This window comes from Panthera onca, chromosome A3 (assembly GCF_046562875.1).
Source record: "Panthera onca isolate mPanOnc1 chromosome A3, mPanOnc1 haplotype 2, whole genome shotgun sequence".
Lineage (NCBI taxonomy): Eukaryota > Metazoa > Chordata > Mammalia > Carnivora > Felidae > Panthera > Panthera onca.
This window is the reverse complement of record NC_138341.1, coordinates 70,431,985-70,445,929: the sequence shown is the minus strand read 5'-3', so window position 1 is coordinate 70,445,929 and position 13,945 is coordinate 70,431,985. Positions and strand designations below refer to the sequence as shown.

Sequence of the window (13,945 nt, the reverse complement as noted above, 5' to 3'; positions counted from 1 at the left end):
TCATTTTGGAGCCTGCATAAATTCAGCCCTGTCAACTTTGCCTATGCCCCTCTGCAAAGCGGAAAATAGTGATGTTCTACATACCATGCTAATGTATAAATAACTTCTATGCTCATTTAGCCACTTTGGCACATCCAAGAAAATGACATTATGAATGAGCTACATTACCTAGAGGAAACAGACAGACTAAATGTGGGCTCCTACACAGCTTAATATGCATCTAATGTACAACTTAAGCGGTATCTTCCACACTAAGTGACAGGCAATTTATCTCCATACATCAGTATGTGTCATGAATATGACACATCTTTATTGTTGAAGGAATTTGAAATTTACAGCCATAACTTGCTTTTCCTATCTCCATTTATTAACAACCTACTTGCAGAAATCAAATTAATTGCCACATTCATGCCTACGCTTGCCTGCATTTAATTAATTTTGTTTAAGCTTTTCCTATCCTTTATTGAAATCAATTCAAGCAAGAGGTCACTGTCTAAAAATGACAGGGTTACATATGTGTGTGTGTATGTGCATATTTTACATTACCAAATCCCTCTATTTCTGTTTATGTAAACAATCTATGTTAGTCACAGGACATTTACCTCAGTTTAATATCTGTTATTTAGAGCACTTGTTTTCTGGCGAGACAAATGTCAACAGTTTTTGAAAACTAAGCACTGTTTATTGTTTAGCTGACAGTTATAAGTAAGCACATCTAACATTTCTGTTATTTCTAAGAAAAGGCAGTCTATAATTCCTGTGACCCAAAAGGTTTCTGGAAAAATTCCCAGGTAATTTCATAAGATTTTCATACTCTTGGCACCAATTCCCTGCTGTTGTTTTTCAAAGCCATTTATTAACCCTAGATGTACATATTTGGTATTTAACTTAATGAAGCAGAATTCGTTTTGATGACTAATTTGTGGAAGAAAACAAAGTCTTTTACATGTGACAGACCTAAGTCTTATTGACTAAAACTGGTTTACATTAACCAATAAACACAATTTTATGCAAAGAATGTTTCATTTTGACCACATAATACCAAATAACTAACTTGGCTGAATTTTTCACAGGTTTCTTAGTCCCCAAATGGACACAGCCTCTCCTTACGAAGGCCACTGGGTCTACTTTTCTTCTTTCCAAGCATCTCATCTGTGAGTGGACAGGTAACCTGTAACCAGCAGAATTGCTCACCAATTAACCTTTCACTAAACCATCACCTGCCACTTGGCCCTGCCAAATTTATCCCCTTTAAATGGTTTTATATTACTATTCACAATACTATTTAGATTATAGATGCATGTTACTATATATGGGGAACAGTGAGTGGCTGAGGGAAAAACATTCTAAATTTTTTTTTAATGTTTATTTATTTTTGAGAGAGAGAGAGAGACAGAGTGTGAGTGGGGGAGAAACAGAGAGAGAGACACACACACAGAATCCGAAGCAGGCCCCAGGCTCTGAGTTGTCAGCACAGAGCCTGATACGGGGCTCGAACCCATGGACTGTGATATCACGACCTGAGCTGAAGTCGGACACTTAACCAACAGAGCCACCCAGGTGCCCCTGAAGGAAAAACATTCTAATAATTATTGAAGGGTATCAACAATCTAGAAGAATGTCTGACTCTTAGGTAATTTCTTAAATCATCTTTACAGAATACAACTGTAAATAAGTCACATGTTGTATAATGCTGAAGATTCTTTGAGATTGACTCCTTAAGTCAATTACAGAATGCCAAATAAACTAAAGCCAAAAATTTATGGAGATCCCAGCCAAAATTACATAATAGAGAATAAATGCAGCATGACATCAGGATATCAGTGTTAGGAAGATCTACTTTAATGGCTCAATATGTATATTTTTGCCCCTGGAAATTAAACTGATGCTAGTTTTTGTAGCTTGGTCAAATTGTCTATGAGCAATGAACTGGTAACGAATAGCTGATTTATGAAGATGACCCCCAAAGTAGATGATCACTAAATATTCAAGTAATGACTCTCTATGGAACCCCTTCTAGTTTCACATTGCTTTTATGAAGCAAGACTCATTGCTTTATTATAAAGTTTCATGTCAGTAAATAATATTTTCCTACCCCTGCTAGCAAAGCAGGCCTTTGGACTGTTTAGTTCTAAGATTATATAAGTAGTTTTTGTTACAAGAATCTTATGCTGATCTTGTCCCTTTGGCATTTATTAGAGAGATACTACATCACTTACACAAGTCTGGAAGCAGTAAAGTTGAAGTCTGTGTATACAGTATTATTATCTCCAGAAAGAAAAGAAAAGAAAAGAAAAGAAAAGAAAAGAAAAGAAAAGAAAAGAAAAGAAAAGAGGAGGGGAGGGGAGGGGAGGGTGGGGAGAGGAAAGGAAGGAAAGGGGAAAGAAGGAAGGAAGGAAGGAAGGAAGGAGAAAGGAAGAGAGAGAGAGAGGGAGGGAAAGGGAGGAAGGGAGAATGGAGAAAGAAAGAAAGAAAGAAAGAAAGAAAGAAAGAAAGAAAGAAAGATAGATTGAGATTGACAGATCAGGGAGCCAGAAGGCTGGGAGCTCAGTGGAGGACACCAACTAGCTTGGATATAATACTCATGCTGGGACCCTGGATCCAGGGCCAGGAAACCACATCATTCAAGCTCCTGTTTCTGTGGAAGGGGTATCACCAGGACTCTTCCTCAACAAGCCATTAACTCCATTAATTAAAAGGTTTCCCCCCCATGGAGGCTTATAAACAATGTTTAAAATACCATGTACACTGCAAACTTGCCATAAGGAACATTATTTTTCAATGTATTAAATTTCTGCTTTTGATGTGTAAGTCAGTTTCCCTACCTTACAGAAGAAAACAGTTGTAAATGAGAAAATATTAGAAAATGAGGAAAAGGATGCTACAGTTTTGAACTAAAGATGGAGAGACTTCACCTCCGTCAGAAGGACTTCCAATGTTTTCCCTATTAGCTTAATATGTACCCTGTTGTAGAATATGCCTCTTGTGGAACTCCCCCACATACCTTTGGATTTCATGTCCTACATAAAGAGTAGAAGCCCATACAGTGGTAATTCCCACTGAGAACTGAAACTATCTATCCTGGAACCGGTTCCTATTTATTAACATGACTTGGCTGTTACACTTTCCTCATTAGTATAAATTATTCTAGGAGACTCGTGCCCAGCAAATAACTTGATTGTGAAAAACTCCCAAAGACTCACTCAGTTTTCAATAACACATGGTTAATATCCTAAGATTCTTCAGCATCTCTTTCTTCAAAATTCTGCAACTGCTACTTTTTACCAATCCTTAACTGTTACATTAAGATCTATACCTATTTTGGGGGCACCTGAGTGGCTCAGTCAATTAAGTGTCCGACCTTGGCCAAGGTCATGATCTCATGGTTTGTGAGTTCAAGCCTCATGTCAGGCTCTGTACTGACGGCTCAGAGCCTGCTTCGGATTCTGTGTCTCCCTCTCTCTCTGTCCCTCCCCCACTCTCTCTCTTTGTCTCTCTCTCTCTCTCTCTCTCTCTCTCTCTCTCTCTCCCTTCCTCAAAGATAAATAAACATTATTTTTTTTAAAAAAAGATCTTTTCCTATTTTCAATTAAGTCCCTATACTGAAAGACCACCTTAAGCCAAATTTCTAATTCTCAATTTACTCTGACCTTGTCTTTACTTCTCCAAGACCATGTCATAGCCCAGTCTAGTAGTCCCCTACCACAGTAAGCAAAGCATTCAGCTTTGTCTTATCAACAGATTGTGTTGGTGATATTTGGAGAGCAGGAATTTGACATTAACTATTTCTTACACAAAAGATAAGAGTGCACAGATTAGTGGGAGAAGACTGTTCTCCTAAAAGGTAGAGATCATTTATTAGAATTCCTCCTGAAGAAAATTTAATCTTTGGTTTTAATTCCTCCCATGTTTCCCTGGTGTCCAGAGAGTATGTCACTCTTAACACAAGAAAAGGGGTGGGATGCCTGGGTGACTCAGTTGGCTGAGTGTCTGACTCTTGATTTCAGATCAGGTCGTGATCTCATGGTCAAGAGATTATCCCTGCTTTGGACTCTGTACTGTGGGTGGAGACTGTTTAGGATTCTCTCTCTCCCTCTATCTCTCTCTCTGCCCCTCCCCAGCTGGGGTGCACTTGCACACACACACACTCTCTCTCTCACACACACACACACAAATAAATAAACAAACATTTAAAAAAAGAGCAGAAAAGAAAAGAAAAAGGGTAAACACACTGCTCTGGGTCACAGAAAGCATTAAGGGTTGGGGACTGATATGAGAACTACCTAGTAAACATATACTGTGTATAGTATAATCTATAGTTTAGTCATCTTCAACTTATCCCTGAATTAAAACAATTGCCTTTGAGATGAACAGTAGAGTCCTATAGTCTGGATGAATCCAGGAGATCAATTCAGATATTATCCAAGTCAGAAAACCATTAAAATAACTACCATTTATTGAATACTTACCATTTATTGAGTGCTTATTATGAGCCAGACAATGAAAACATGTGATCACTCTTAATTTTCACATCAATTTTATATGGTAGATGTTATAATCATCATTTTCAAAAGAAGAAAGTGATTCACATAGATTAAGGAACCTTTCCTGACATCCACTCAAAAATACCTCCATCTCAGTCACCCTCTCTCAAAACATGATGGTTTACTTTCTTCGTGGCACTTTTCATAATCCAACATTGTCTTGTTCTTTGATTCTTTACTTATAAACTCTATTTCCCCAGCATTAATTTATATCTCAGAATATTAGGGACCTTGCCACTTATCTACATCTATACCATTATTGCCTACAATAGCCCTTAGGACATAGTAAATGCTTAATAAATATTAACTTGATACAACAGAGATTACAAAGGGGTAAGGGTCAAAATATGAGTTTCAAGAATATCCTTAAGTAATTCTGATATGTACAGCCCTCTACCCTTCATGAACATGTCTGGTATAAATATCTACTCTGACAACAACAAAAAGGAAAATAAAGGCTTTTTATATTTTAGAAGGAAAAAAAAGAAAATTAATATGAAGGCTTACTCTGATGAAAGTGACAATTCTTTAGCAATAATGAATTTGTTAGCTTACAGTCAACAGCTAATAGCATATTTCAATATTGTTGACTGATTTCTAGAGATTACTGTTTCAGTGTTGTTTTTCACATTAAAATTTATTTTCTAGTATCTAACAGTGGGTGACAAGCTGTAGGGGGTGGTATGTAGGAATAGAGGAGGTCTGTAGAGACGATTTGAATAAAAATTTCCATTGACTTAGTCAGTAATTCCATACTTTTTTTTTTTCAGAATCACAGGTGATCTCTACATAAAACCACCATACTGCTTTTTTGTTTTGCTTTGTTTTTTCAAGTATCAGCAAAACATATGTGGTCTTACTGAATTCTACACAACTGAAGCTGTTACAGACCTATCTTGAATCAGTATTCTCAAAATGTCAGGCATGAGGCCTGAAAAGAAGAAATGCTCTTTACTCCAATAAATTTGCTCACTCATATAAATCCACTACACTGACCAGCTAATGACTCCTGGTCTGCAAGCAGGAAATTCTTTTTTCTTGTTTTTAGGATGTGAATCCTATGGTATATTTAGCTCATGCTACTGTATTTGCCTTAATATCCCTAAGAAATCTCTGTACCCTTTAAAGACTCATATAAAAAGGGGCACCAGGGTGGCTCAGTTGGTTAAGAATCTGACTTCGGCTCAGGTCATGATCTTTCGGCTCCTGAGTTTGAGCCCTGCATCAGGCTCTGTGCTGACAGCTCAGAGCCTAGGGCCTGCTTCAGACTCTGTATCTTTCTCTCTCTCTGCCCATCCCCTCCTCAAACTCTCTCTCTCTCTCTCTCTCTCTCAAAAATGAATAAACATCCAAAAAAAAAAGTAAAGACTCATATAAATTACTAGAAATATGCTGAGGCGAGATCTTACACCCTAAAAACCACTGTAGTTAAAGAAATAGCATAGGTCAAAAAATAAAAATAAAAATATTCCACTTGCAGTTATGCTACTAAATTCCTCACATTGTATTTACTCTGAAAGCAAGAATTCAAGACAAAATAATAATTCCTGAGAAAAATAAAATTTCATTTATGATTCCCTCATTTTAATCAGGCAACTGGCATTTAGAAAGAATGTGTAATCTATCAAGGTCACAGGTAAGTATGAAATAATTTGGATTGAATGTCAGATCTGACTCCAGAGTTAAGACTCCAAGCCGCTGCCCCTCTGCCATTCTTCTTCCTTATACTAGCATTCCCTGGGAAAGCCATTCCTCAATGAGTCAAGGTTATCACCTTGTGTGCACAACTCCAAAAATGCTAGTTACATGTTTGAAAAGAACTGCCCCCTACTTCTTTGCCTTGGTTTGGCAGGGCAAGTGGTTGGCTTGCTCTTCGCCTACAATGTTAGAGGGGGATATGTTGGAAGGAAAGCTGATGGCTATTGAGCTCTGAAATAAAAGCCTGAAACAAAAAACCCTGTGGGATTTCCTGTTAACATTCCAGAAAAGATTCACATATGAGGACTCTAGGACTTCAGATGGCTTATTTTATTTCAAATTTCCCCTTAGGTGTTATGCTGCTCAGACCCAAAAGTAATTAGGAAGAAACACCTAATAGAACAAATCTACCAAGGCTTGTCTTTGCAGGCAGTACAAGCAGCAGCGTCTTCTGTGTCCCCCTGCACACTCTTGGAGGGCAAGAACCTGGCAGTTACTGTAGGGACTGGCCACTTTAGGGAGGGCAGGGCAACTGGTACCTTGGTGCTTGTAGCAAGGGAGGAAAGAAGATTGCTCAAGTTGATCTAAAATTGAGGAACAAACTTGTCTTATCAAAAGTAAGTCCCAACTGGTTTCCCACATGTACTTTGTCTTACCTGTCATCACTCACTTACTGTGATGCTCTTGACAGAAATATCTTCTTTTCTTTCACGTTACTTTGTAAGATTCTTCAAAGAGCAACTGAAATCTTTCTACCTCTGGAAAACTCTGTTGATCTCTCTTTGATTTCCAGCATCTCTGAAATGCTACCGCATATGTGTATCCTAAACTACATAACAAAGAATATAATTTGACACTTGGCCAAGAAAGCCTTAACAATGCCCTCAAAAAAACTTTAGACAGGAAGAAGGCTGTCTAAAAGGAAGGCTCCTCACCCCCTTTTTCCTACAGCATTTACTTTAGAAAAGTTGTTATTGTAAATGATTTCCCTGTCCCTTTGAGATGGAAATCTTCTTCTAGGCACTTCTAGGTTTATAACCCAGGGATACCTTTCTCAAGGATTTGGGGGACATCCCTCTGACATGTAATCATCAGGAAAGATAGGGTCCCAAATTCCAGTCTCTATGGGATGGCAGAAGCCTAATTTTAATAAGCACCAACTAGCAAGCACAGAGGGTCTAATCGCTTTGACCAACCTCCCCCACCAATGTCCTCTAGTACTTTCCCCTAGTTCACCCCAGCTATCAAAAACTCTCCTGCCTTTTGTTTCAGTGGACTGAATTTAACCCCCCTCTCCTCTTGCTCTTGCAAGAGGTGAACTAGGGGAAAGTACTAGTCTTGACTCCTATTAGAAACACCTTGAATAAAGTCTTCTTCACTCATTCAACTTGTCTGTTGAAATTTCTCTTTGACACACTATCCTTCTAATTTAACAGTTATTTCCTATGTGTTAATTTTCCTAAATATAAGATCCTGAGTTAGAATATAAGATCCTGAATTAGAATGTTTAATTAAATAATCTGGGTCTTTCTGGAAAGTTTTTGGTTAAAATATTCCATTTCTTCCTCTACCATTTCCACTTTCCCCAAAACATCACACTATATGTCTGAATTGTAATTTTTGGAAAAATAAATTTTTGGACGTCCCTTTCCCACTGCTTTTAACAAGGATCTAGGAAGCAGTCAGTAAATACCAGCTTCCTTGGTAGTCACAGGCTGGATCTCAGAAAACAGATTACAGATGAACCCATAATTATTACTCATCATAATTGTTTTAACTCTCTTTCCTGCTGTAGTCATGGTGGGCTCAGAATCGTTTTCAACATCACATTCCAGACAACTAGTTCTGCTCAATTTGGTTCCACACACAAACTGAAACCTACTTGCCCTTCTTAGACTAAAAGAAGTCCTTTTAATCTAAAGAATAAATGATTTTAAACTGTTTTTTGACAAGGTTCATCACCGTTGTGCTTAAAGGACCATTTATTATATGGTGAGTGAACTATTTCACATAATTAAAAACTCAGTATCAAAGAATAAACTGTTCTTCCCCCCACACACATTTGAGTTGTGAAACTCACTGGCAGAGGGCATCTAAAATTAAACAGACCAAAAACATGCTCAAAAACAACAGATTTTGTTTTCTTGAGAGAACTTTCCCAATCAGTATATCTTCCTTGGAAAATAAAGCCTTCAGATTGTGATTACCTGAAATTTTCCACTGTTTTTGTTCTAAAAGTAGTCATTGTTATTTTCGAGGTGATAGAGCTGGGGAAGAATGTTCTCCTTTCTAATAGGATCACTCTTTTTTACTACCTTTCTATACCTTAGAGTTTAGAATGTAAAGAAAAGATACAAGGAACCACTTTAGCAAGCTAACTTTATGAAACAGGGATAACCAGGAAGACGGTCTTCTAAGATAAAAATATAAGAATTGAAGAACCGAGGGACAGGAATCCATCATACAGCCACTTGGTATCCATTATTTCCTCCCTTAAGGGGATTAGATATTGATTGTTAAAAAGGGAGAGGTGAGATTGGTTTCAAGGTCAATTCCTAGATAAATCAATTGCCAAGATAAAAAAAAAAATGAGATGAGGGGATTAGAGTTTCTTGACACAGGATGAGAAATAAGATTTTCTGGAAATTTGAAACTGAGTATGGTTTATTAACTTAAAATAAAGTGAGATAATTCATGAGCAATGAAAGATCTTCCAGAAGAAACACACAGGCAGATAAAATATAAAGGAGAGACGAACAGGAGACAAGGAGAGAGAACAGGAACAAGGCTGTACAAGGTTCTCATCTGCTTTCTGTCGCCTTTTTCCAGGCCCTTACAAGGACTGTTAAATTCTATGAGATGCAACTGTGTCTTATTAATTCACATTTTTCACTAAAGGTGGCTTAAATTGTTTTCTTTAGTTAAAAGGAAAAGGTACACTAAGACATTCCTAACCATGCCTTTGTTTTTATTGTCAGTAACACTAGAAAACACTTCAAAGGATTTAAAGGTCTTTTCAGCAATAAAAAACTAAAGGAGAAATTGCTAAGCTATGTTAGCGATGGTCTGAAAGGCAAGGAACCCAGGTGGAAGGGCAGATGGTTATAGCCAGAAGGGGAGAAAATGGGCCAAGTTCTTGGAACCCATGGGATATAGGATGGAAGGTGAATAAAATGTTGGCTAGGAGAGAGGAATGGCCTCACAGGATCTGACCAGGGAAAAGGAGCTACTGTCCCATACGGTAGCTTTACAACGTGACATTTGAAATGCCTTCTTAAACGGATTCTAGAATATTATCTACAAGAGCAACACCACCATACCCTCCTTTCACCCCCTTCAGACAAAAAAAGACAAGTGGAAGACGACTCTAAACAAGAATGGGGAATGATTCTCTCTTTTCTCTGGCCAATTGAACTTTGAAGAGCCTTTGATATGCTTCTCATTTCATTTTCCTTTGTTGTTACATAAGAATAGGGAAATAAAATATAAATTTTTTTTGTGATTGTGAAATAGAAGTTTGCCTATGTGCTCTGGCCCCAGAAGAAAGCCAGATTTCTGCCACTGCTTTGACTGTCAGAAAGAATTAGGTTCTGGTCCAAGACTTGAACAACTTGACTTCTTTAAATTCTGCTTTTGGTTAAGGAGAAGAATGGCTATATTTGTCTTTCACAGAATCTCAGAGTTGGGAAAAAATAACATAGAGATTATCAAATCCAATACATCATTCATATATGCATACTACTTGTGCCAGTATTTGCTTAATTTTTTTTATTTAAATAAATTCACTTTTTGCCTTTTCACAGTATTTTAAAACAGTATTAATATTAACAAGAATAAAAATCTGGTAGCATATGTCACAAACAGGAAGTATTACTTTAAGAAACTGTTCATCTGAATACCAACTAAAATCAACTGGCATATATGCTATTCTCTGTCTTAGTGACATATCATCCTTTCCTCTTGCTGTCCACAAGAGTATCATAAAAGAGTTTTTAAATGCTGTGCTAACAAGCAGGTGTCTGTTAATCTCAAAACAGTTCTCCCAGAAAAAAACATCTTATTAGTCTGATTTGGTTTGTTCTCAGTAAGCCCACCTTGATTAGGTATCAGTGTTCACTACTGAAACCAACCCAGAGGCAGAAAGATGCTGAAACACGTGTAAGAGAAGTGGTACTGTGTAGAATAAATGTGTTGTGATTTTTTTCTCTATTGTCTTAGGACTGTCTGTATGTGCTGACTAGCTGCACAAAGGAACTTTAAGACATTCTATATGCTCACATTTCTTCAACCTCTTACTGAACAAAACAATCTCACAGTGGGATATCAGTGACGATTTTCAAATGGAAATCTGCATGAAAAGCAGGGCAATAACATGCTCTTAGCTCTGAGAGAAAGAATCCTTCACATCCAGGTTCTCCAATGGCTTGTTCTATGATTACTTTCAGGGGAGCAGGATGCTTACATTTCTCTGTATCACAGTCACAAGTTTCATTTCATCTATGTGTTTTATTCCTGAACTTTCAAAGTAGTGTGTGGCTTATAGGGGAGATGCTACTGAAAATTATATGTGAGATTTCTTTTTTGCAGTAACCTATCTTTATTCATGTCTTAGTTTTGTGCAAGAAAGAGCACCAGAAAAAAAAAAAAAGAAATAGAAGCCCCATCATACATTCATATGATTAGGACTCTGGGCTTAAGGAAGAAATCTCTTTTATACCTATGATAAACTTGGGTGTTTAATTTTCCCTGCAACCAAGCATATCCTTTACTGGATAAATGGCTCAAAGAGGTTCTGTATACAACTTGTTATCCATAAACACAGGCACCCTAATCTGTATTTGTCACTATTATTCTCTTTAATATGTAAGTCAATTATAGCAAGCTTTAAATAGAGCAGCATAATGAGAAAATCTCCTCATAATTGAAGAAAAAGGAGTGCAGAACTTCCTGCCAACACAAACTGTTAATTTTGTAAACACTTTATGTACTTTTTCTAATTTCTATGTTTTATTCAGACTGTAAGTTTGCACAAAATAATGTTTTTAATGAAATTTCCCCCCATTGAGTGCAATTTTCTTACTTTAAATGATGACTACGTTTTGAATGTGAAACGTCTGTAAAATTCTCCTTGGCAAAAGACAAGATTGAAATCACTTCCATTTTCAGGAAATTGTGTGATCAGCATGGCAGATACAGCAATAGATAGTTCCCTTCCTTTTAAACTTAGAGACCCAAATGCTTATTATTTGAATAGCTATAAAAACTGTCACTTTAGTTCACAATTCAATATTGTCATTTAATACAGAAGTATATTAGGCTTCAAAAAAGAAGAAAAATGGATGAGCAAGAAAAAACACACGTACACACACACACACACAAGACTTTTTTTTTCCTAGCAGAAGTTAAAATTGCATTTCACTTAACTGACTAAAAATACAGAGCATAACCCCTCTCCTACACTAACATGAAGACCTGTTCTAGTATGCAAGCATATCCAAATGCTAAAATGCACACCACAGTGCAAGAAAAAAAAAAGAACATCCCATGGAAACCTACCATCAGAAGAAGACTGTATTCATCTTGCTGTGCACTGAAGTACAGTACATTCAATGCACTACATTGTGAATAGCAATAGCCTAACTTTAAGCTACATTGTCTTACATATTTTAAACCACACTTCGTTTGAAAGAACAGACTGGTTATTTCCAAGATGTCTCACTGAAAACTTATTATAGTTTGAGGAAAATGAGACTTGGTGCTTGGCAGGATAGCCAACGGCCTTTTGCTTTTCTGACTACTATTCAAATCTTGCTTGGCCCAACTTGACAGTCATTCTTCCTGACAACCTTAACAGGTTTCTGTAAATGGTATGATACCTGCAGTTTTCTTCCACTTGGGATTCCGCTCTACAGCTAATGCAGGCACAAGGGACTTGAAAATATAATATTTTCACAACTATAAAAGTATTTTTCTTTGGCTTTCCAACTACTATGCAATGTGGATGACAGGACGTTTTTTTGTTTTTTGTTTTCTCAGATTTGGCAGCCACCAGGAAACTATTTAAAAGATAGATTACCAGGTCCTCCCTCCAGAGATTGGAATTAAGTGTGTCTGGGGTTTGGGCCAAGAAACCTGTGTTTTGAAAAAGCACCTCAAATTATTCTTATATCGGCTGCCCAGTTCAAGTACCCTTTCTGGACACCTTACAGTAGGGATTAAATTACCAGAAAACCAATAGGGTACAACTGAGAAAAGGAAAACCAATAGGGTACAGAGAAAGGTACCTTTCTACCATTCCATGTTATGTGTACTATTTTAAATATCAGTTCAGCAGAAGAAAGGAAGACAGCGTATTTACTTAAGCTGCATATAGAGTGCTACAGATACATGTTCATAAGAATTGGCCCTTTTAATGTCCCAAATGGTACCTATGGTCCTCTTCTCACTTGCTCTGCATGTGAACTTGATGAGTTCATGCGGTCACTGGGGGGAGAAAAGAGTAACACTATGTACAATGAGCAACAGGACACAAGAGCTCACTTTTCCACCTAATAGGAAGCCACAGTCTCTAAGAATGCATTTTGTTAGGGGCATAATTATGCAGAAGACAGCTGGTTGTTCTCAGTTTTCATTCTGAAGACAGAATGAAAGATAATAAGCTTCAACCATACAGGCTGACACTTACATTGCTGAGAAGTAATTTTTAGAACTACTGGAAAGAACAGTCTGGTGACAAAGTGCTTTTAGATTCAGCTATAGAAGAGGACGTTGAGGAGATTATCACCTTACAAACTAGATAGCTTCTCACCTGGTTAGTACTATTTATGCACACCCCTCCTACCTGAAAAGCAAGAGGAGGACTAAGGAACCTGCTCAGGCTGTTTGCGGCCCTGTAAATTTATGAATAATTCTTTTACAACAACTTCAGAAAACAGATCTCTCTCTCAACCTGCACATAACTTCTTGTTTTTCTCATTCAGTGTATTCTATCACAGTAACTCTAAGAGGAAAGCTTTCCCATGAGAAGAGGTGAGATAAGGAATAATCTATTCAGAGAAAAAATAAGATTTATTCTAGGTTTATAACTTTGAGCAAATCTAGTACCAATATATAAACAATGTTTCCCACAAATTTTTTTTTATTTTTATTTTTTTTACGTTTATTTATTTTTGAGACAGAGAGAGACAGAGCATGAACGGGGGAGGGGCAGAGAGAGAGGGAGACACAGAACTGGAAGCAGGCTCCAGGCTCTGAGCCATCAGCCCAGAGCCCGACGCGGGGCTCGAACTCACGGTCCGTGAGATCGTGACCTGAGCTGAAGTCGGACGCTCAACCGACTGAGCCACCCAGGCGCCCCCACAAATTTTATATCAAGACAAGTGTGCACAAAGAGAGGTATTTATTTTTAATTTTCTTATCTTAGGCAAGTGTCATAACTTAAAGAATATTTGTGATGCTTATATTATTTAGTTTTGTGTTTTCATTCATTTAATTTTTCTTCTGATGGTGTTACCATTCTCTGGTCTTTCAGAGTGGTAATGTACAAGTTATCTTCTGCTTCAATATCACATTCCTGTGTAGGGATCCCTACAGCATGACTAGTTTAGATATTGAAGAGGTTTTGAGTAGTGAATAATTCTCAGAGAACCGACCCACCCCATTCTCACAATAATTGCCACATCCAGTGTACCAGACACAACCGG

At 37.4% G+C, this 13,945-nt stretch overlaps 1 protein-coding gene across 20 annotated transcripts in view; it reads right to left on the bottom strand.

The window, feature by feature from the left end:
• Positions 1–13,945, bottom strand: part of NRXN1 (neurexin 1) — a 1,127,584-nt gene that overhangs the window by 933,489 nt on the left and 180,150 nt on the right. The gene's annotated exons all lie outside the window — the stretch shown is intronic.